At 41.7% G+C, this 22,506-nt stretch overlaps 1 protein-coding gene across 8 annotated transcripts in view; it reads left to right on the top strand.

The window, feature by feature from the left end:
* BICRA (BRD4 interacting chromatin remodeling complex associated protein) overlaps positions 1–22,506 on the top strand; it is a 114,580-nt gene that overhangs the window by 43,104 nt on the left and 48,970 nt on the right. The window contains exon 2 of one of the 8 annotated variants that reach the window (XM_073322272.1): positions 13,978–14,068. The exons of the other annotated variants lie outside the window; for them this stretch is intronic. The gene's annotated coding sequence lies outside the window, so the exon portion shown is untranslated. The remainder of the gene's footprint in view (positions 1–13,977; positions 14,069–22,506) is intronic. 8 annotated transcript variants of the gene reach the window in all.

The following is a 22,506-nucleotide window of genomic DNA, read 5'->3' as shown; positions in this document are numbered from 1 at the left end:
TTCTCAGGGGTAAACTGAGCCATAGAGCTGTGAAGTGATATCCCTAAGGGCATGGAGTCAGTGACACAGCCAGGAGCAGAATCCAATTTTCACTCCCATTCCCCAGTGCTAAGCACTAGAACATCCTTACAGAACTGAGAAGAGGACTTGGCAGTCCTGACTCTCAGTCCCCTGCTCTAGCCATTAGATCGCAGTTATTCCCTTCCAAAGCAGTGAGACACAAAATATATTCTTGCCTTCAACTTTATTTCATACTCCTTTTTCATTCTGAATGTGGACAAGAGCTATAGCTGGCTTGTCTTCATTGGCAGTTTCAGATGATGGAGGATTGATATTTCCAGGCAAGCTGAGTTTTGAGGTTTTTGGATTAAACCATATTAATTTGGTTTTTGCAGCAGATTGCTAAATTGTGCCTGCAAAGTAAGTAGGATAATAGTGATCCAAACCATTTTCAGCCTGTCCAGTTGTTATGTTGCACTAGTTCTGAGACCTCTGATCTACTAAGTCATGCTAGCTCCTGAATCAAACAGGTAGTGTGTTTACTTCCCCCTGTTTTGGTACAATAATTCTAAGCATTAGAGCATGTTTGTTATCTAAAGGTTTGATATGTCTAAAACAGGTCCCTGAGGATGATACAGCTTCCAGTATTTTTCGTTTCTGATTAAAAGTGACCATCATATCAATACCTGATTATCTTAATCACCATTTGTACTTTTTAAAAAAAAAATTAATGCCACCTAGATGATGAGAAAGACAAGTCTGTTTCGTTATCTTGATGTCATGCACTATCAAAACATGCACATGAGCACACAAAATATATGTACACTCTACAGGTTCCATTTGTCAGTTGTTATTGTTTAAACAGTAAGTTCTTGCTTTCCCCCAGCGCATCTTCCTCAATCCTGTGGTGAAGATGCAGTTCAGAGTTCATGACGACACATTTATTTCTATGGCAACAGATTGTTGCCTCAAAACACAGGGTTATGATAATATTAAACTCTTCTAAACCACTTTTCATTTGTCTAGAGCTTTGAGATCTAAAGGAAAGTAAGTACCATTATCCCTATTTTACAGATGGGCAATTGAGGCCAATAGCCAGCCTCTGTTACCACTGCCTAGCATGATTTTCAATATTGTCTCTTTGTTTCTTTGTATTCCCATCTATCTGTCTGTATCCATCCACTGTCTCTTGTCTTATACTTTGAATAGAAGTTCTCTGGGGCAGCATGTCTATTTAATCTGTGTTTGTACAGCACCTAGCACAGTGGGGTCCTTACTGCTATGATGCTAACATTATTAATACTGTAACAACAATAATAAAAGACTTTCCCAAGATCCCATTGAAGTTCAGTGACAAAGGCTGGAAGATGAAACTAGGTCTCCAGACTCCTAGTCTGGTCCCTACCGAAGCTCTTTACTGTGGTCCCCTGAGTGTCTCACACACCTCCTGGAATGACAAATTGAGAATTAATTAACTCTTTAGTTCCTAGCTTGAGGAAATCCCTTCTGTGCCAAGATTTCTCTGAAGAAAAATTCTTCCTGAGACTAGAAAAAAGATCTCTAGCTTCTAATATGATTATTTTGCCATTAAGACAAAGAAGAAAGTTTTTGCTAAAGATAAAACCTCTGTTACACTGAACTAATCCTGAACTAATTAATGGTTTTTGCATATCAAATCTCTATCCTGCCTCCCCCGTCTGGTTCCATTATTGAAATGCATTACCCCCTCCAAGATTGTTGAGTTTTTCTCCCATAAACACAAGGCTTACCGTTACAAAAATTTTAAAAGAAAAATTAAAAAAAATTAGTAACCTATTAGGAGACAGACCTCAAAATATTTTGTTCAGGGCTTGTATGGCATTACCACAGATTGTCTCCACATACAAACACCCTAGAAATCTTCTCTAGTAATCCTTTCCAAAAAGATATTTGCACACTCTGCTTATTTCAAAGATTTTTGAAATTACTGTTATATTTAAAGTTTTAGACTGAGGGTTGTCTCCTACAAAAAGACGAATGCTCCACAAACTGGCTTTAAGCACAATTTGCCAGACCAGTGTGCATGAGTCATAACTGCTTTACGGATTATGAGCTTGATCCTCGTTTACACTGTGGCCCTTTGATGCAGCTAGAGTGGCATAAAGGGGCCTTATCATAAATGATGAGCTGTGAGTTTTTTTTTAAAATATTAAAAAAATTTTTTTTTTTTTTAGATTAGCAGCTAATGGAAAAAAATGATAGTGACTAAAGCATAAAACTGGAAGTTGGGAGATCTGGATTCTAATCCCAGATCTACCATTGATTTGCTATGTGACCTACGGCAAATTGCTTAATTTCTAATCTCAGTACTTCCTCCTCCAGCCTTAGTCCAATCTATACGGGGTCAGCTCTTCAAATCCTTCTCCATTCCAGTTTGTCTTAAAGCAGTTCCTTGGAAACTGTGGACCTAATAAGATCCTTCTATATGGCATCCTTCTATATGGCATCCATCCATTCGTCTAGTTTTGGATCTTCCAACCCTTCTCTTACCCTCCCCTTCTAAGTTTAACACCCTGTTTCCTATATATTCTTCCAATTTTCTTTTCATGTGACCAAAGCATCTAAGCCTGGATTCCCTCAGCTTTCCTATAATTGGTACCATCTTCACACTTCCCCGAATTAATTCATTCCACAAATGGTGTCTCTTGCCTCGCTTCTGACATCTATTAAAACTTGTGAAATCCTTGTGATCCTTGAACGGAAGTTACTGTAGAAGGGCCAAGTGTTATTTATTCACATTAGTATAAAGTGAAATGCACCACAGTCATCTGCTGAACGTGGAGACTTAAAAGAAAGAACTAGTTTCAGAACTGGTTATTTTTAACTGGCAATCTTTCATGATTCCATTTGGCGTTTAGTTCAGCGGCTCCCATTGCTGGTGCCCACTGTCAGCAATGGATAATTTTCGTAGAGCAGACGAGGCTTAAATTAGCATACAGGTTTTTTTACTCTAATGTCCCAAATTGAGATTTCCTCAGATCACTGGTCCACATAAAAACCACCTCACAATTTGATGTGACTGACAGTCACTGCTCGTTACAGCCCTACATACTGAACTAGCACTGGGGGATTGCCAGTCAAGAATTGAGATGCCTTGGCAGAGCTGTAGATGGAGACAAAACTAAAACAGCAACACCGTCTGCAGGTTAGGAGTGAGATGCATTGGCGGAGTTGTTTAAGGGATATTTGCACAACACTTGGCCATGCTGCATGACTCAAGGCAATCTTAAATTTCACACTTGACTCTGTGCTGAATTTGCTCCTATGAATGATGGGGCATTCCCTCCATAATAAATGGTGTAAAATGCTTTGATTTTCCTTGCAAAACCTTCAGCAGCCTGCAGGACCTTGTCTAACAGAGCCCCTGTGCAATTATCCTTTGTGGCATTTTTCTCCCTCCCTCTTCCTCACCCCCAGCTGTAATTCGGCAGGCAGCCTTACAGCTTTTGAAGGCTGTGTAATTCTTCTAACCCACTGCCATTGGTCAGGATGGAATCACAGGCAAGCTACAGTGGGGGAGAGAACCATGTGCTAATATACAGTACCAGATGCTGGTCTCTGTGGTGGGGAAGCCTTTTTTGCCGTAGGCATCCTTCATTGTTCAGCTGCCTGTAGAGAGGCTGGAATAAAGGGTGTGATGATAACTGAAAGAAAATGTAAACAGGGAGGATTTTCTGGGTTCCACATGTAAACTACCATCACAGAAAAAGCCATTAGCTGAAAAGATGTCATGCTGCTGCTCCTTTCCAGGCTGGTTGGATACTTCAACAATTCTTTGCTGCAGTGAATGAAGTCTGCGTTGTTGTGATGCTCTTCCTATTCATGATTTGCTTTATTTCTTCATACGACGATGCTATTCTGGAAAAAACATGTTTATCTTTTATATATGTTGTATACAAGGAAATTTGATCTTCCAGTCTCTATCTCCAGGTATACATCCTTCTCTGTGGGGACTCTCTTAATCCCTATCCTATAGTGCAAAAAGAAAAGGAGTACTTGTGGCACCTTAGAGACTAACCAATTTATTTGAGCATGGGCTTTCGTGAGCTACAGCTCACTTCATCGGATGCATACTGTGGAAACTGCAGCAGACTTTATATACACACAGAGAATATGAAACAATACCTCCTCCCACCCCACTGTCCTGCTGGTAATAGCTTATCTAAAGTGATCATCAGGTTGGGCCATTTCCAGCACAAATCCAGGTTTTCTCACCCTCCACCCCCCCACACAAATTCACTCTCCTGCTGGTGATAGCCCATCCAAAGTGACAACTCTTTACACAATGTGCATGATAATCAAGTTGGGCCATTTCCTGCATAAATCCAGGTTCTCTCACCCCCCTCCCAAAAACCACACACACAAACTCACTATCCTGCTGGTAATAGCTCATCACTAGTGTGGGGAGGAAAAACACCCAACAAAAGACACCTTCATTTAGAAGCCACTCTTAATTAATAGCCACACCTTTACCATGGCAGTTTGCTAGCATAAGTAATTATATATAATTATAATCACTTATTTTTTATTTGCTTTGCCAGTTAGGATTGAGACCCCATTTACACTAGTATTGTACAGATACCTAGAAAGACACTGTCCTGCCTCAAAGAACTCTCAATTTAATTTGACTGTAATTCTGATTTAGTAGAAACTGCTCTCAATGTTACATTTGTTGGGGAGCAGAATTAATTTTTTCCCCTTCAGTTTTTAAAGATGCAAGTTCTTGCAGACTAATCTGGTACAAAGGTGTAATAAAGTTGAAACAATATAAAATAAAAATTATTTTACAAATAGCGTATCCTCATTTGGAGCTTTTTAACCTAGTTTAGCTAAATGGCATAGAGGAAAGTATGGGCACGGAAAGATAATTAATCAATACTCCAATATGCCAGTGACAAGCTAAGTTGTGTCTCACCTGAAAATAACCTAATTATTCAAAGTAATTGAAATCAAAATAGGGATGCACTGCTAATTAAAGAGCAACATTTCTGCTCCTGAGTCTTTCTGTGGGAAAACAGCTTTGAAAGGAAATATTTGGCTCTGGCTTGCTGATTTAGTGAGAGCCAGATTCCACTCACCATTAGTCATATTGATGCTTTCCTCTTGAGCAACTGGAGACTTGAACTTGTGGGCCTTGAATAGCTTGGCTTTAGTGCAGCCACAGGTACAGTTAATTGGCTTCAAGCATGGTATTTTTCATTACTTATGGGTCTGTTCATGGGATTATAAATCCAAGTATGTTGCATGTTTTTAAAGGAACTTTAAATAAAAATCTAGAAAGCTTGCCACCAATTTCTGATATTTTCACAGCTCAATGTTAAGCACTAGACTTTTTTTTTTCAAAAATCACCCATTGGTAAAATGCACTAGTTAAAAAAAAAGGCTTAAGTTCCTTCAGGAATCTTGAGCAAGAAAATTTGTGTGTCAACATAGGATGAGTAGAGAGAAAAAGGCAGGACCCAATTCTGCCGCAGTTTATCACATTAAATAGTTTCTTACACATTCAGGTAGTCCAAAGGATTTTAATGGGATTACTTGAATAAGGCTGGCAGAATCAAGTTCTTCAGAATCAAATGCATTGATAATCCTTTTGGTAACTAATTAAAGTGTCCAGAGTTGCTTTGTGATGGAAAGAATGAAGACACACCAGTTTATTTTTCTGCTGTTTGGAGTTGCTAGTTCTGTAAAATACGGGTCTCTGCGAACCAGGTTATTGGTTTGTCTGCCAAAGTTTTGAGCTATTTGGAGTGAATCCACAAGAAATCCAAACGGAGGGAAAGGCTTTGCTAAAGACCTCCCTTGTGTAGGAGTTTTAGCATGTATGAGAAAAAGCAGAGTTGTCTACTAGTTAAAGAATAAGACATGGAGCCAGAACTTCTGGCTTCTCTTCCTGGCTCTTCCAGTAACTCTCTGTGTGACCTTGGACAAGTCACTCTCCTTCTCTGTATCAGTTTATTTACCTCTCTCATACTCAGTATTTGTTTGTAAAGCACATTGAGAGCTGTGGATAAAAAGGCATTATATGAGTGTAAAATAGCATCTATAATATTAGGGAAAAGAAGTGCATCTGAGGTTTCTTATAGGCCTCCCTGTGCTGCTTGGAGAATTTTGTAACTTCATTCTTACTGGCCTACAGAAAATATAAGTGTAAATGACGATAAGTAGAAGTACTGTTAAAACACTAGCAGCGGAGGGGGAGGGCTTGTGGCCATCTGACTGAGGTGCTGAGTTGTACTAGGAGACCTCCATTCTGGCAGGAAAATCTGTTGTGTTTAAAAAGCTCATCTAATTTCCAATGTCTGGTTTTTTATAAACTGGAAAGAGCCAGAAGAACTTTATTGGCCAACAAACTTCATATAAAACACTTTAAAAAACTGTGACCAGAACTCATGTGAAAACTAATGCCTTGAGTCTTATTTAACATATACAGTACACTCCCAAAAGTTTTAGATAATTAACATATGGCTTTGTTAATTCATGTTGTTTTAATCTCTGTTCCTTTTTTACATTTGTCCAGTTGACTACATGCTAAAGTATGTGGCTTAGAGCAAAAGAAGGCTTTTTATCGATTCAGATACATAAATGGTGGGCCTGATTCTCATTTACACCAGGCCCTATTTACACTGTGAGAGATGTGTATAAAAGCCTTAGCATAAATGAGAATCAGGCTCTCTATGTATCCAAGGCTCTGCAAAGGCCAGAGCAGGTGGGAAAGATGCACATTCATGCTCTCACACACAGGCTGGGAAAAGAAAAATTTTGTTTTGTTTTCTGTGGTAGCATAGGTCAGTTCCCAGGATTTCCATCTTTTTCGAAGACTTAAACATCCTCTCATCTCCCTCCACTTCCCCCCCACCCTGCAACCTTCCCCCAAGCTCTTTCTCTTGAGGCTCTTGTCTAGGGTTGCCAACTCTGACTGAAGCTATTCCGGGTGATTTTTTTTTTCCTAACATGATATAATGCCATTTTCTTAAAATATCCTATTAAAATCTCCCGGATTGCTTTCAGTAGTCACCAGGAGATCAATGCTGATTCTAGGAGACTCCAGGCCAATCCTGGAGTTTGGCAGCCGTACCCTTGTCATGACCACCATTTGTATGAATATAGGAGTTGTCAGACTGGATCGGACTAGTAGGTCCATCTAGCCCAGGGGTTCTCCAGCTGGGGCTCAGGACCCCTCAGGGGGTCACAAAGTTATTACATGGGGGGTCGCGAGCTATCAGCCTCCACCTCAAACCCTGCTTTGCCTCGAGCATTTATAATGGGGTTAAATGTATAAAAAGGTGTTTTTAATTTATAAGGGGGGGGGTGGGAGTTGCACTCAGAGGCTTGCTATGTGAAAGGGGTCACCAGTAAAAGAAAGTTTGAGAACCACTGATCTAGCCCCATGTCCTATCCCTGAGACCAGTACCAACTGCTTCAGAGACAGGTGCAAGGAAACCTGTCGTGGATAATTAAGGAATAATCTCTCCACATGGAAAATTTATTTGCAGCTACTGATAGTTAGTGATTCTTTTCAGTGTTCTGAGCCTGTGAGTATCTTCCTCATGGGTGGAGTCACTAATGCTTTTTCTGTGTGCATGTGTTTATGTTCCTTCCCACCCCAGAGAATGCACAAGGGACTCCCTTTTTGGAAGCTATCAGTGCTACTCTTTAATCATCCAGAAAGACTGTTGAACCACACAAACCATCACTCCTTTATTTCATAGGATGAGCATGCTGCCTTTTACAGCATTCCCTTACTAGCTCTGAAAGCAAGTAAATATGTCATATGGCAACGCAGAGGCCTTGTCTACTTTAGAAAGGGTTTGCCAGTATAGCTATACAGGCAAACCCTCCTAGTGAGATGCAGCTTATACCAGCAAAAAAATGCTTTTGCCGTATAACTAACACCAGTTCCTCAAACAAACTAAACTATCTCAGCCAAAGGACTTTTTGCTGGTATAACTCTGTTTACGCTGGGGCATATGCTGGCATAGCTATGTCAGTTAGGAGTGAGAATCCCCCCAGCCCATATTCCTAGCTGACATAGCTGTACCGGCAAAACTTTAAGTGTAGGCTGGCCCAGAGTGTTTCCATGGAGGCCACCAGGCTGACACGACCATTGTGTTTTGATTTATAGAAAGGTGAAGTAAAGAGTAAAGTAGGTTTTAAATGCTTACATTAGGAACAGAACCTTCTTCAGGTGCTTAATTTCATGTCCATGCAACCACTGACTGCATCTGTGAACTTCTGTATTACATTATATATAACTTCTATATTCATCACAGGCATGTTTGACGTTAAAGTTCTGTTAGGAGAAGGGGTTAGTAAAAATTGCCTCATCATGATCATGATAGCGCAGTGATGTTCTGCACACTGGACATGTTTGTTCCTCTGCTTTGTTGTTTGACATTAAAGGTGGGATTATTAATTTGCCTTTAGCCTACATCGGTGATCCTTTTTTATTTATATTTATTTAAAGCAGACTGCTCTCCCAAAGAGAGAGGATTCTCAAAAGTGGTGTAACTGGATTTGGCCAAGTCCTATAAATCAACATGAAAGAGGTGGGCAAAATATACTGGTCGCTGGCAGGAGTTAACCCAGTGGGTTTTTTAACTGAATTTAGTGCTCAAATTTAGACAGTGTAGTGAAACACAGGGGAATTTAAAAAAAAATGAGATTTGAACTTTTGGTCTCAAAAGGTGCTAAATTAAACATGTTTGGAAACTGAACGCTGCTTATCCCCAGAATAAGTACAGCACAGGCAGCATTACTACAGACTTACTTACACTTGCTAGCATGCCTCAATTTTGATCTGGAGAGACCCCTGCTATGTGAAAAGAGGAGAGTTCAATCTCCATGGACCATTCAGTTCTTGGCATCTCTGCTGTGTGTCCTCTGCATAGCAGTTACTTCACGTCCCAGCAGCCAAACATAATGTCACCTGCTTTTGTGTTTTCTCCTGTACAGTTCTATGGGCTTAAGGGCCAGAGGAAGAGGAGGCTCAGGAGCATCAAAAGGCAGAGCGAGGTGAAGCCTGAGACAGACAGGCAAGCAGCGTCAGGAGCGTGAGGCAGTGCAGTGTGTGAGTGAGAGCAGCAGAGTCATTGCAATGTGTCAGTAAGAGAAAGCTCCATTGCTCAGGCAGATGCAGCCAAGGTACTCAGAACAACTTGGGGCACCTTCGAGACTAACCAATTTATTGGAACATGAGCTTTCATGAGCTACAGCTCACTTCATCCGATGAAGTGAGCAAGCTTATGCTCCAATAAATTGGTTAGTCTCTGAGGTGCCACAAGTACTCCCTTTCTTTTTGCGAATACAGACTAACACGGCTGCTACTCTGAAACCTGTCAGTGATGTTGAATTCTGTCTGTGAGTTGTTGTTTTGTGATGTGGTTAGCATCTAGCAGAGACCATGAGACTCACTGTTAGCACTCAGATATTACAGTGATGAGGGTGGGATAAGAACTTGAATGAAACTGAGTCTTACTTGTGACTTGGAGCTCCAGAAGTGAACATCTGGTATGTTACAATGTTCATGCTTTACTCCTATAGAGAAGATTCAAAGTATTTGAGACTCATGCAGTTTTCTCTGCACATTTGCCTATGAAGAGAGGTTATTGCATGCGATAATGTCCCAAAAGAAAATGAAAAAGGATTTGTCACCTCTTAAGACAGGTAACTTTTTTTCTTTTTAAAGTTTGTTAGTTATCTAATCTTTTGTTGCTAGAGCGGATGGCTTAAAGAGCTGAGTATTAGATTTGGAATACCCTAGACTGTTTGGAACAAGTCCTGGGAAGGGTAAATCTACCCCTTTATTCTAAGTGGATCAACAGAGTTTCCTGTAGCTTAGTCTGTGAGAGTCTTTTCAGAGGAAATCTTCAAAACTGAGATATCTTCAGCGTGTGGGTCTCTTGGTTTCTTTGCCAGCATGTCCACAACTTTTTATATTATATAAAATGCAAGCACACTTAGCATAGCATACCTTGTTTTGGCTGTTGCCCTCTTAATCCAGAGGTAGTTGCTTTTCAGTTATTGTGTTTGTATGTGATTTGTGGTGCACCTCAGGAACTTTGAGGCTGACATGCTATGTAAATATAAAATATTATTGGATGCATAAAGGTTTCACATGGCCCAACCTTTGCTGCAAGTTTCAGTGAATGTAATGTACCACATTACATCATAAAAAGGAAGAAGTCTTAGGGAAATGTGGCCCCTACAATTGTTCTTGTTGGTGAACAATCATACAGTTCTTTTGGAGTGAGGACTGGACCCCTTGAATTAAATCTTTTTGCCTGTAGATGGGAAATGTTCACATCTTGTTATCAGAATAGTTCAGAATGATTCCCCCCACCCCCTTCTTTTCCACTGGGGAAGCAAACCTGTGTCTCAAAAGTATATTTTACACCAAGGTATTAGCTCTTCAAGATACCAGTAGGTTACTCACATAAAGTGTGGATCTAAAATTTCAGGAGCAGATTTCACTCGGCAGCAATCTTTCATCTTCCTTTTGGGTTATGCGTTAGTGTTGATTTTAATAAGTTTGTGACCTCTCCAGTTGTTTACCTGAGTATTTTGATGCAAAGCAATGTATTTTGCCTTGGAATCACTAATTCTTGGTTTATTTAGCAGGGTAGGAAGACACAATGTAAACTGAAGAAATAGCAGCTATCTTTGGTAGCTATCCCTAGACTTTATCTTTGTTCTTGGTGTTTGTTTGAAGGTGATCAGAGCAATTCTGGTTAGTCCCTCACTTTGCCCTCTCAAAGACAGTAGGCCTGATTCATCATTGACTAGATGACCTCCTGAGGTCCCCTACAACCCTGATATTCTATGGTTGCCCTTCACTATGTTGCAGTAATTTAGACTGGTGCAAAAAAGGGTGCAGAATGTTTCCATTTGGATTAAGTAGTTTTACTCAATTTGCATTAATGCAGAGTTTACACATGGAGCAGGAGAACAGACTATGAGGCCTATTCACTGTATAAGTGTTGCATTCTTGGTTTAGAATGTAAACTCTCTGGGGCCAGGACTGTCTTTTCATTGTAATTATGTATTGTGCCTAGCACACTGGGGCCCAATCCAGGATTGAGACCTCCATACTCTGCTGCAATACAAGTCCTATATCCCCACTTATTTTAAAAAATAAAATTGTTGATAATCTCAATCTCCAGATTTTAGTGGGATGTTCATAATCCGGCTGGGTAGTGAACAGTTTCCTCAGCATTAGGACAAGCTTATAAATGGAGGCCACTATTCTGACCCCAGGTAAATGTTGTTATACCTTTGCTTCCTATGGTAGCAAAACACAATTCCCCTGATGTAACATATAAAACTTTCCAAAGCTCACAGACAACCATCTAGCTGTCATTTTTGGAAATGATAGTCCACATTAGTGCTTCCCATCTTGTTTGAAGCAGGCATCTTCCTTCTACCTTCATTCTAGATTATATAGATAATGGTTCACCGATATCCTTTTAATGTGTAGGGATCAAGAGATATCTTACTGCTATCTCTTGATTTCTAAATCCTCTCTCCACTACAAGTTTCTTCATGTTATATAGGGACAGAAGGGGGTACGGGAATTAGCTAATTTATTTAATGGCATCTCTTAATGCCTTTTGATCAGCTAATGAATAAACGCACCCTGTCAAGCTGTCATTTTTACAGATTTGTGCAAATAAAGTCTTTTATAAATAAAATTAATATCCCTCCAGGGAAGTCTGGACTTTTTGACCTTGACCAGTTATTGAAAATTCAAACACAGAATTCAGAAGGATTTCTCTCTTCTGCTGACTGTTAAATACCTCTGGTCTCCTGATAATGTCAGTCACAAGGGATTGCATTGCTGGGAAGGAAGGTATCATGCTATGTTTCTCAGTTATGATGTATGGAGTGTCTGTGATCTCTGTCACATTAGTCTTTGGAATACTGTGTAGCAAATACTTGATATGGAGCACAATAGAAATTCACAACACATGGCTTATTTTTGTACTCCCAGTTTTATGTGGGAAAAACAAAATGTGACCCAGGAAACTCCAAATTTTATGGGAAGTAAGAAGGAGGTCCATTAATTCATTGTGTCTTGGATATGCCCATTGTAGAAAACACGGTGCACATGATGAAGCGTTCATACATACATTTTAAAAAGCAGGGGACTATAAACAGGAATCTTCAGGTTTAAGGCAGGTGAAGCTTGTGTTTTCAGGTCTCAGTCCTTATCTTCAAGGCACTTAATGATCTGGGCCCAGAATACCTAAATGATTATGCAGAGTTCTAGGACAAGGATTCTGTTCAATAACTCTGCTCCTTGGGCACAATGTAACTGTCTACTGCAAGGGTTAAGTTCATTTGTGCAGGAGACAGAGCTTTCTCAGGCTAGTCTACACCTATGAAACAAACTCCAGGAGATCACCACAAACCTTAGCACCTTCCTTTCCAAGTGCAAGGTATTGCATCAGCCTTGCATTCACTAGTGTAAGTACACAACATATCATACATTCAAAGAAAATTAAAAAAACAGTCTACATGTAATTTTCTCCCTGAGGAAAGGAGAAAGAAGGAAACCACATATGACAGATGCTCGTCACATACCTTAGTACACTGCTGAAAATTGTGCAGATACCAGAGTGGTTTGCTTGCTAAAATAATCTGAATAAACAGAATAAAATTTCTCTACTTGGTAACCTCTCTGTACTGAGAAATTGTCATTGATTAAAATAGTAAAATTCATGTTGCATCTTATATTACTCTGTGCTTCTGTAGCACCTGTCATCCAAACACTTGAAAAACATTACCTAATTCCATCTTTGCAAATGTTCCTGTGACATAAGTAATGGATACTTGGAGATTAGCTGCCACTGAAATGCAGCCATTTCTGGGGTGGTACGTCATAACTGTTGAAAAGTGCAGAACAGCAACCCTAGACAACAGTTTAGGACTGAAAGTGAGGAATTGTGTCTCGCAGAAACTAGGTGGGATATAGATAGGCAGAATGTAATTGCCAGAGTTGAAATTTAGCTTGGACGCTAGGATTCAACACCAGTCCTTGGAAAAAATGCATTTGAATTTTTGATGAACATAAGTGGTCAAGACTTTGGTTTTGCATCTCATCTAAAAGATGGACAACATGTCTTTCCCTAAATCAGTCCTATCCTATCTTATTTCTTATTTTATATTTTACCCTCTCAGTGTATCTGTGTTCCTAGTGTGCCTTTTCCCATTATACCTAGGTGCCAAAGGGTTGACATTTTTCAAATCTCAAAAAAAGGTCCTGTTTAGGTTCTCTTTGATTTTTGAGCAAAGGTTTGGGACAGTTATTATTTTATCTGAACTGGTTCATCCACTCTGCTGAGAATCTACTGGGATCAGAAGTCTTGCTCTTTGTTTTGTACTCTGACTCCTACCACTTAGAAGTACAGATACAGTTCAGTATATTTGTTTGTGAGTATTTGAACTAGTGCTGGGTTTGACCATCAGAAGTCTTTTTCCTTTATCCCTGAGTTGTGAAGGAGTGACTAATTTGATTGACAGAGATTTAAAAAAATTTTTTTTAAAAAAATCTCATTATAACATGCACTGCCAAGTCTCCGTAAGAAGAAGACATTTAGCTTTTTTAAACTTAAAATTAATTTTGGGGGGAAGGAGGGAGAGTCTGCCACCAGATAGATGAGACTTGACAGGTCTGTTATCCACTGATGCTCTAGAACTGTCAGCACCACCACACTGAATGACACACCTTTCTTTCACTAGCCTGACTTTCTTGTTATTTTTAAGTGTCCCCGTTGTGCCTGAAGCTGCTAGGTAGAAGTGTAGAGAAAGCAAGAGTCATGACGTATCCTATTTATGTAAGATCAGTATGCTTCCACTATGGGGGGGCGGGGGGAGGAGTTGGGAGGAAAAATATTCTACCACACATTACTGAATCTTAACTTATTCTTTTGCATTCTATAGCTACAGCAGGCAGAAGATGTAGAGTGTTTTGCCATAAGATTGCAGTACTCAAAATTTCTATCTTGGTTGTCAGAGAGACGAGGTGGATGAGGTAATATCTTTTATTGGACCAATTTCTGTTGGTGAGAGAGACAAGCTTTCAAGCTTACACAGAGCTCATCTTCAGGTCTGGGAAATGTACTCAGAGTGTCACAGCTAAATACAAGGTGAAACAGATCGTTTAGCGTACGTAGTTCACACACATTTCAAAGGACCATTCAAGGTGAAGTGTCCCATTAACACCTCTCCAGTCACTGGGGCAAACTGGAGAGTGGGGATTAAGTGGTTTACAGGTTGTTACAGTAAACCATAAATCCAGTGTCTTTTTATACAGGTTATGATTCTTAGTATTTAGCAAAGTTGTGAATTTGAGCTGCCAGACTCATCTTTTGAAGGTATTGTGCAGGCTTCATTTGAGGATGAGGACTGAAAGGTCAGATATAGAGTGATCACTTTGGGAAAAGAAAAGGAGTACTTGTGGCACCTTAGAGACTAACCAATTTATTTGAGCATGAGCTTTCATGAGCTACAGCTCACTTCATCGGATGCATACTGTGGAAACTGCAGAAGACATTATATACACAGAGAAAAGTGTTCACTCACAGGTGATAATAAATTTGTTAGTCTCTAAGGTGCCACAAGTACTCCTTTTCTTTTTGCGAATACAAACTAACACGGCTGCTACTCTGAAACCTCACAGGTGATATGGCATTTTTATCTTTTATCATTTTTCTGTGTGAGTTTGCCTCGTTTCACCCACAAAGTTGTTGTTGGGGCATTTAGTGCACTGGATGAGATATGTAGCGATAGGGATGTGTAGGACCCAGGGATCTTGAAAGGTATGTTATTAGGCATCTTGACCTTTGTACCAGTGGAGATATGTCTGCAGGTTTTGAATCTGTCATTCTGGCAGGGTCTGGTGCTGCTTTGAATTGGTGTGTCCTGGTTGGTAGGGATGGTGAGGTGGGAGTGGTTGGGGGGTTCTTTAAAGGGAAGAAGAGGAGGTTCAGGAAAGATTTATTTCAGGACATGTTCTCCATTGAGTATGTGTTGTAACTGTCTGATGATATCCCATGTGGGAACATTAACGCACTAGCATCAGCTTCCTGGACCCAGTGATCGGCATCTGCAATGGAACCGTACAAACAACTGTATACAATAAACCCATGGAGCACCACACCTACCTTCACAAATCCAGTAACCACTCCAAACACACCAAGAAATCTGTTATCTACAATCAAGCACTCAGATACCACAGAATATGCTCAGAGGAAAAAATCTGGGATATATTCTTTAACATACTTTAAATGGCCTTCACCAAACAAGGACACTCCACCAGAGAAAATTAGACACTCACGTCTGGCCCATGCCAGCTGACTCGGTCTCTTGGGGTTCAGGCTGTGGGGCTGTTTAATTGCAGTGTGGACTTCCTGGCTTAGGCTGGAGCTCGAGTTCTGGTACCCTCCTGCCTTGCAGAGTCCCCGAGCTTAGGCTGTAGCCCAGGGGTGGACAAACTACGGCCTGGGGGCCACATCTGGCCCTTCAAATATTTTAATCTGGCCTTTGAGCTGCCACTGAGGAGTGGGGTCCAGGGCTTGCCCCACGCCACGTGTGCCATGGCTCTGCGCAGCTCCCGGAAGCAACAGCATGTCCCCCCTCTGGCTCCTACGCATAGGGGCAGCCAGGGGACTCCACACGCTGCCCCACCTCAAGCACTGCCCCCGCAGCTCCCATTGGCTGGGAACCACAGCCAGTGGGAGCTGTAGGGGCACCGCCTGCAGACAGGGCAGTGTGCAGAGCTGCCTGGCCGGAAAGGAGCCAGAGGGAGGGGACATGCTGTTGCTTCCAGGAGCTGCTTGAGGTAATCGCCACCCAGACTCTGCACCCCTGACCGCCTCCCCTAGCCCTGATCCCCCTTCTGCCCTCTGAGCCCCTCGGTCCCAGCCCAGAACACCCTCCTGCACCCCCAGCCCCACCCCAGAGCCTGCATCCCAACCCCCAATTTTATGAGCATTCATGGCCTGCCATACAATTTCCATACCCAGATGTGGCCCTCGGGCTAAAAAGTTTGCCCTGCTCTAGCCTGAGCCCGGAAGTCTATACTGCAATTAAACAGCCCCGCAGCCTGAGCCGCGCAAGCCCAAGTCAGCTGGCACAGGCCAGCTGCAGGTTTTTAACTGCAGTGTAGATATACCTGCTGAGTGCGTTTCCCAGACCTCAAGAAGAGCTCTGTGTAAACTCAAAAGCTTGTCTCTCTCACCAACAGAAATTAGTCCAATAAAAGATAATACCTCACCTATGTTGTCTCACTAATATCTTGGGACTCAATTCAGCTACAATAACACTGCATATATTGCTTGTTCTCAGAATGAAACATTGTGAGAACCAGGCTAGAGAGATTTGGGGTGTTTGGTTCATGAGAAGGGTGCACAGTCTTATGAAGTGAGCCACAGAACGTAAAAGCTGGAGAACCACTGCTCTAGGAAGTCACAAAATTATAATAAATAACACTTCGTCCAAATTAATCATAAGTAACACTTCATCCTGCTCTAACACCTTCTATCTGAGGATCTCAATGCGCTTTACAATTATTAACTAAATCAGCCTCAGTGTTAGGGATGTAAAATACTAAACAGTTAAACAGTAAGCATTAGTCTTATCAGTTAGCCGACCTTAACTGTTAACCCCCAGCCTTGGGGCCAGCTGGAGCAGCCTCAGCCCCAGGCTGGCCCACCGACCCCAGAAACACTGGCCCACCGGAGCGGCCCCAGCCGCTCACCCTTTAATCGGTTAACCGATTAAATGATATAATTTTAATTGTTTAAACAGTTAACTTTTTTAATGGATATTTATGTCCCTACCTCACATCATCCATATGAGGTGCTTTAGGAGTACCAGCCCCATGTTATGGATGAGAAACTGGAGCACAGAGACAACAAGACTTGTCCAAGACTATGTTGGAAGTTTGAGGTATATTCAGGTCAGAACCTGTCTCCTGCTTTCCACTCCTGTGTCTTAACCACAAGATCTTCTGGCCTGATCTTTAGCTGCATAGCACTTGTAGTTGACATTGGCTTCAGTGGGATTTGTGGGTGGTTGGCATTTTTGAAAATCAGGCTAATCTCTCCTCTTTTTTTCCTCCACCAATGTGCTTGAAAATAGCATTTCAGTCAACAATGTGAAAGCGCTTACAGAAACTACAATCAAACTGGACACATCTTTCAGTCCTTTTAGCCAAGTGCCTGTAGTCCCCGTTTCAAAGCATTGCTAACAGTGATGCATCTGGAGCAAGCAAAGTTTGATCTGTGTGTAGAACTTTTTATTTAATTAGCACATGAGAAACTATTTGTTTCTATTGTATCTGTAGTCTTGAAACGTGATTATGTTTAAAGTGTGGACAGCTCTGTATAAAACAGAAATCAATAATCTATGAATCCTGAGAGGTTGGGGAAGGAAGTCATGTTAGGCTGCTTTGCTCCAAAGTGTCCTCCATTGGAGGTTCCTTTATTCAGTGATCTTTGATATTTGATTTTCTGCTGGACCAGAAAATTATATAAATGTGTAGACTTTGCTGGCTGATTTCATTTGATGTGCAAATGCAATGGACAACATCTATCCCAGCTAAAATGGACCTGTGCTACTGTACTTACTGTCAAGATGCACCTTTGTGTGAAGGGAATAGGTGGAGAGCTCGGAAGAGTAAAACTGCAATAGAGAGCAGTAAAATCCTCCCTGCTGCCTATGAAAACAGATCATTCACATTCATTTAATAGCACTCACTATATTTTCCAACATTGAGTAGCAATGTTAGAATAGTCATATTAATACCTATCTTCGGTATCTACTGCTTAAATATATCTATTTTTAGATTCTTTTGTTGTGATGTAAAACTATGATCATTGCCAGTTTCGGCCAATAGGTTGGTAATTCCATTCTGCCTTGCTAAATTCTCTTTACAGTTGGTTGCATGATCCTTTTTCACTTCCTGCCCTAAATTGTTATGTGCTCTTGCAGCACACTGATAACAGCTGCCTGATTTCCCCCCAGAGGTGGCTGCACATTAGTGGCAGGTGAAGCAGTTTCTGTATGTATCATGTAAATCAGTTTGTAAAGCACTTCAGAATGCTTTGGGATAGAAGGTGCTATAAAATTCAAATTGGCAGTATGTTATATTCTAGCAATGTCTGGCTTGGGTCTTTACCATCTGTGTTTGTAATATATATAGTAAGCTCCTCAGAGCAAGGACCATGTCAGCTTCAGTGACTTTTGCAGCCTTGATTACACTAGTGCTTACTGAAAAATAAGTAGATAATTAAAACAAAGGGCAAAAACAAATATAATTCTACAGGTTAAGAAATTGTTGGTATGGGGGGAGGTATGTGTTGCAAAGAATTCCCCATTGTGAATAGTTCTTTCAAACGTAGAAATAATTTGCTGTAGTTCTCTGCTAAATTTCCCTGTGCTGATTTTATAGATGAGAGTCCATGACAGCAGATAAAGTCTCATAGTCCCATGTTTCGAACACCAAGAAGGCTAATTTTGCAGCTTTTAGTGCCTCTGTGTGTGCTATTAACACTTCATTACAGTTCTTACAGCCTCCATCTACTCCCTGTGGTTCTCCATTAGACAGCCCCTCTGAATCCTGTCTTTAGTATATTCACTGCACGGTGAGAAGCAGGAATTCAGTGGAGTGTACCACCACACTTAACGTGTATGCTATAAGGGGCATCCTCTGTTCCTGTGAGTCTGGTATTTGACACACATCTGCAAAGTGAACAAGGGAGGGAAATGTTAGGGTCAGTGGGTGACACTCATTCTGGCAGAGAAACCAGAGAATTGGCAGCTTAGATTTCTTAGGACCTTAGAATTGGTAATTATCCCAAATTTTTCTAAAACCACAATTCTGATAACCTCCCTCATTTTAAAAATGTCATAAACTTCTACCCTGTTTTGGAATATTTAAAAAAAAGCCTTTAAAAATGTAGTCTGTCTGTTTAACCTACGGTATGCCTCTATCAGAGGTCCTGTCTTCCTTAGGGAAATTAGCAGTGGTATAACTGCACTGATATGTTTCAGAGTAACAGCCGTGTTAGTCTGTATTCGCAAAAAGAAAAGGAGTACTTGTGGCACCTTAGAGACTAACCAATTTATTTGAGCATGAGCTTTCGTGAGCTACAGCTCACTTCATCGGATGCACTGATATATTCACACTGGTGAAAATCTCTAGCATAGACACACACTGCACCAGTGCACAGCAGGACTTGCACCAGTGGAACTTACCTAGTAAGTCTCGTCAGTGCCTGGCACGTTTTGCTCTAGTGCAGCGTTTCTGCATTAGGGTCTTGCACTGGTTTAGTTACACTTGTATGAATTTCTTTGGACTGGCACTTCAGGACCTATCATCCATTGTAGGTAGGCACTGATAATAATAGGGAGGAAGAAAGGGAAGAATAGTAAATATGGCAGGCGACCAGCTTGGCTTAATGGTGAAATCCTAGCGGATCTTAAACATAAAAAAGAAGCTTACAAGAAGTGGAAGGTTGGACATATGACCAGGGAAGAGTATAAAAATATTGCTCGGGCATGTAGGAATGATATCAGGAGGGCCAAATCGCACCTGGAGCTGCAGCTAGCAAGAGATGTTAAGAGTAACAAGAAGGGTTTCTTCAGGTATGTTGGCAACAAGAAGAAAGCCAAGGGAAGTGTGGGCCCCTTACTGAATGAGGGAGGCAACCTAGTGACAGAGGATGTGGAAAAAGCTAATGTACTCAATGCTTTTTTGCCTCTGTTTTCACTAACAAGGTCAGCTCCCAGACTGCTGCGCTGGGCATCACAAAATGGGGAAGAGATGGCCAGCCCTCTGTGGAGATAGAGGTGGTTAGGGACTATTTAGAAAAGCTGGACGTGCACAAGTCCATGGGGCCGGACGAGTTGCATCCGAGAGTGCTAAAGGAACTGGCGGCTGTGATTGCAGAGCCGTTGGCCATTATCTTTGAAAACTCGTGGCGAACCGGGGAAGTCCCGGATGACTGGAAAAAGGCTAATGTAGTGCCAATCTTTAAAAAAGGGAAGAAGGAGGATCCTGGGAACTACAGGCCAGTCAGCCTCACCTCAGTCCCTGGAAAAATCATGGAGCAGGTCCTCAAAGAATCAATCCTGAAGCACTTGCATGAGAGGAAAGTGATCAGGAACAGCCAGCATGGATTCACCAAGGGAAGGTCATGCCTGACTAATCTAATCGCCTTTTATGATGAGATTACTGGTTTTGTGGATGAAGGGAAAGCAGTGGATGTATTGTTTCTTGACTTTAGCAAAGCTTTTGACACGGTCTCCCACAGTATTCTTGTCAGCAAGTTAAAGAAGTATGGGCGGGAGGAATGGACTATAAGGTGGGTAGAAAGCTGGCTAGATCGTCGAGCTCAACGGGTAGTGATCAATGGCTCCATGTCTAGTTGGCAGCCGGTGTCAAGTGGAGTGCCCCAAGGGTCGGTCCTGGGGCCGGTTTTGTTCAATATCTTCATAAATGATCTGGAGGATGGTGTGGATTGCACTCTCAGCAAATTTGCGGATGACACTAAACTGGGAGGAGTGGTAGATACGCTGGAGGGGAGGGATAGGATACAGAAGGACCTAGACAAATTGGAGGATTGGGCCAAAAGAAATCTGATGAGGTTCAATAAGGATAAGTGCACGGTCCTGCACTTAGGACGGAAGAACCCAATGCACAGCTACAGACTAGGGACCGAATGGCTAGGCAGCAGTTCTGCGGAAAAGGACCTAGGGGTGACAGTGGACGAGAAGCTGGATATGAGTCAGCAGTGTGCCCTTGTTGCCAAGAAGGCCAATGGCATTTTGGGATGTATAAGTAGGGGCATAGCGAGCAGATCGAGGGACGTGATCGTTCCCCTCTATTCGACATTGGTGAGGCCTCACCTGGAGTACTGTGTCCAGTTTTGGGCCCCACACTACAAGAAGGATGTGGATAAATTGGAGAGAGTCCAGTGAAGGGCAACAAAAATGATTAGGGGTCTGGAACACATGACTTATGAGGAGAGGCTGAGGGAGCTGGGATTGTTTAGCCTGCAGAAGAGAAGAATGAGGGGGGATTTGATAGCTGCTTTCAACTACCTGAAAGGGGGTTCCAAAGAGGATGGCTCTAGACTGTTCTCAATGGTAGCAGATGACAGAACGAGGAGTAATGGTCTCAAGTTGCAGTGGGGGAGGTTTAGATTGGATATTAGGAAAAACTTTTTCACTAAGAGGGTGGTGAAACACTGGAATGCGTTACCTAGGGAGGTGGTAGAATCTCCTTCCTTAGAGGTTTTTAAGGTCAGGCTTGACAAAGCCCTGGCTGGGATGATTTAACTGGGAATTGGTCCTGCTTCAAGCAGGGGGTTGGACTAGATGACCTTCTGGGGTCCCTTCCAACCCTGATATTCTATGATTCTATGACAGTAAGTGTGCTAGTGGGGACTCAAGAGAATCGGGTTCAGTTCCCAGCTCTGGGACAGATTTCCAGTGTGAGCTTGGACAAATCTCTTAGGGCATGTCTACACTGCCTCACAGTTTGACCTAAGGGGTGTGTGACTAGCACATACACGACATATAGTCTTTGAAGAGGACTATATTAGTATGAACTCCAGACCTTTTGAGTTCATGCTCACAACATCCATATGGGGGAGTTACAGCACAGCACTTTGGTATATGCTGTTGTTCACTCCCCCTTTTCTAAACTGCAGGGCAGTCTAGATATACCCTTACATTCTCAGTGTCTTAGTTCCCCATCTATTTTTTTTTACTCCTGTGTAGCTATGGTATTTCCCTTACTTGTTTCTTATGAACATGTGCCTCTTCCCAATGCAGAGTTTTATCTGGTAATATGCATAATCAGACAGAGAAGCACTGTGGGGGCTGAATGGTTCTCTACATGCAATCAGGCATTAATTTTCTGGAGAGTAACTAAATACATAAAATATAAGAATGTGTAAATAAGCTTTTTAAATTTTGTTTTTCACTGAGCAGAGAAGCCCATCCTTCAGATCTACCCCAGCTTGCAGACTTTTTGTTTACCAGATTATATCCAGCAGTGTCACCCAAGTTCAGAGACAGCACAGTAATGCTATTGTGAGTTTACTGTTGTTTCCCTGGGAGCTTCCAAGTGGGCGCTGTGCAGTACTAAGGATATTACAGCTGCTTAGGCTTGTTACTGCAGTACATTTTGATACGTGTACCTTACTACTCGGTTGTTACATTTATATTAGCTCGGGCTGTTATCATGTCATATCTAATAAGTTAAGCATGAATGGGCCTAGTGAGTACTTGGATGGGAGAGCTCAAAGAAACACCAAAAGTCCTGGAAGAAGCAGTGTTTGTGATTCATTGAGGGAACCTCTTCCTTTTGTGTCAGTTCCCAACCAGTGCTGTAGCAGAGTGATGTGGGGACTCTATTTTCTGAATGAGCTATAAAACTGAAGTGAATTATCTGTGAGG

Source organism: Lepidochelys kempii, chromosome 23 (genome assembly GCF_965140265.1).
Source record: "Lepidochelys kempii isolate rLepKem1 chromosome 23, rLepKem1.hap2, whole genome shotgun sequence".
Classification (NCBI taxonomy): domain Eukaryota; kingdom Metazoa; phylum Chordata; order Testudines; family Cheloniidae; genus Lepidochelys; species Lepidochelys kempii.
The sequence above is the reverse complement of the archived record's forward strand: the minus strand, read 5'-3'. Positions and strand labels throughout refer to the sequence as shown.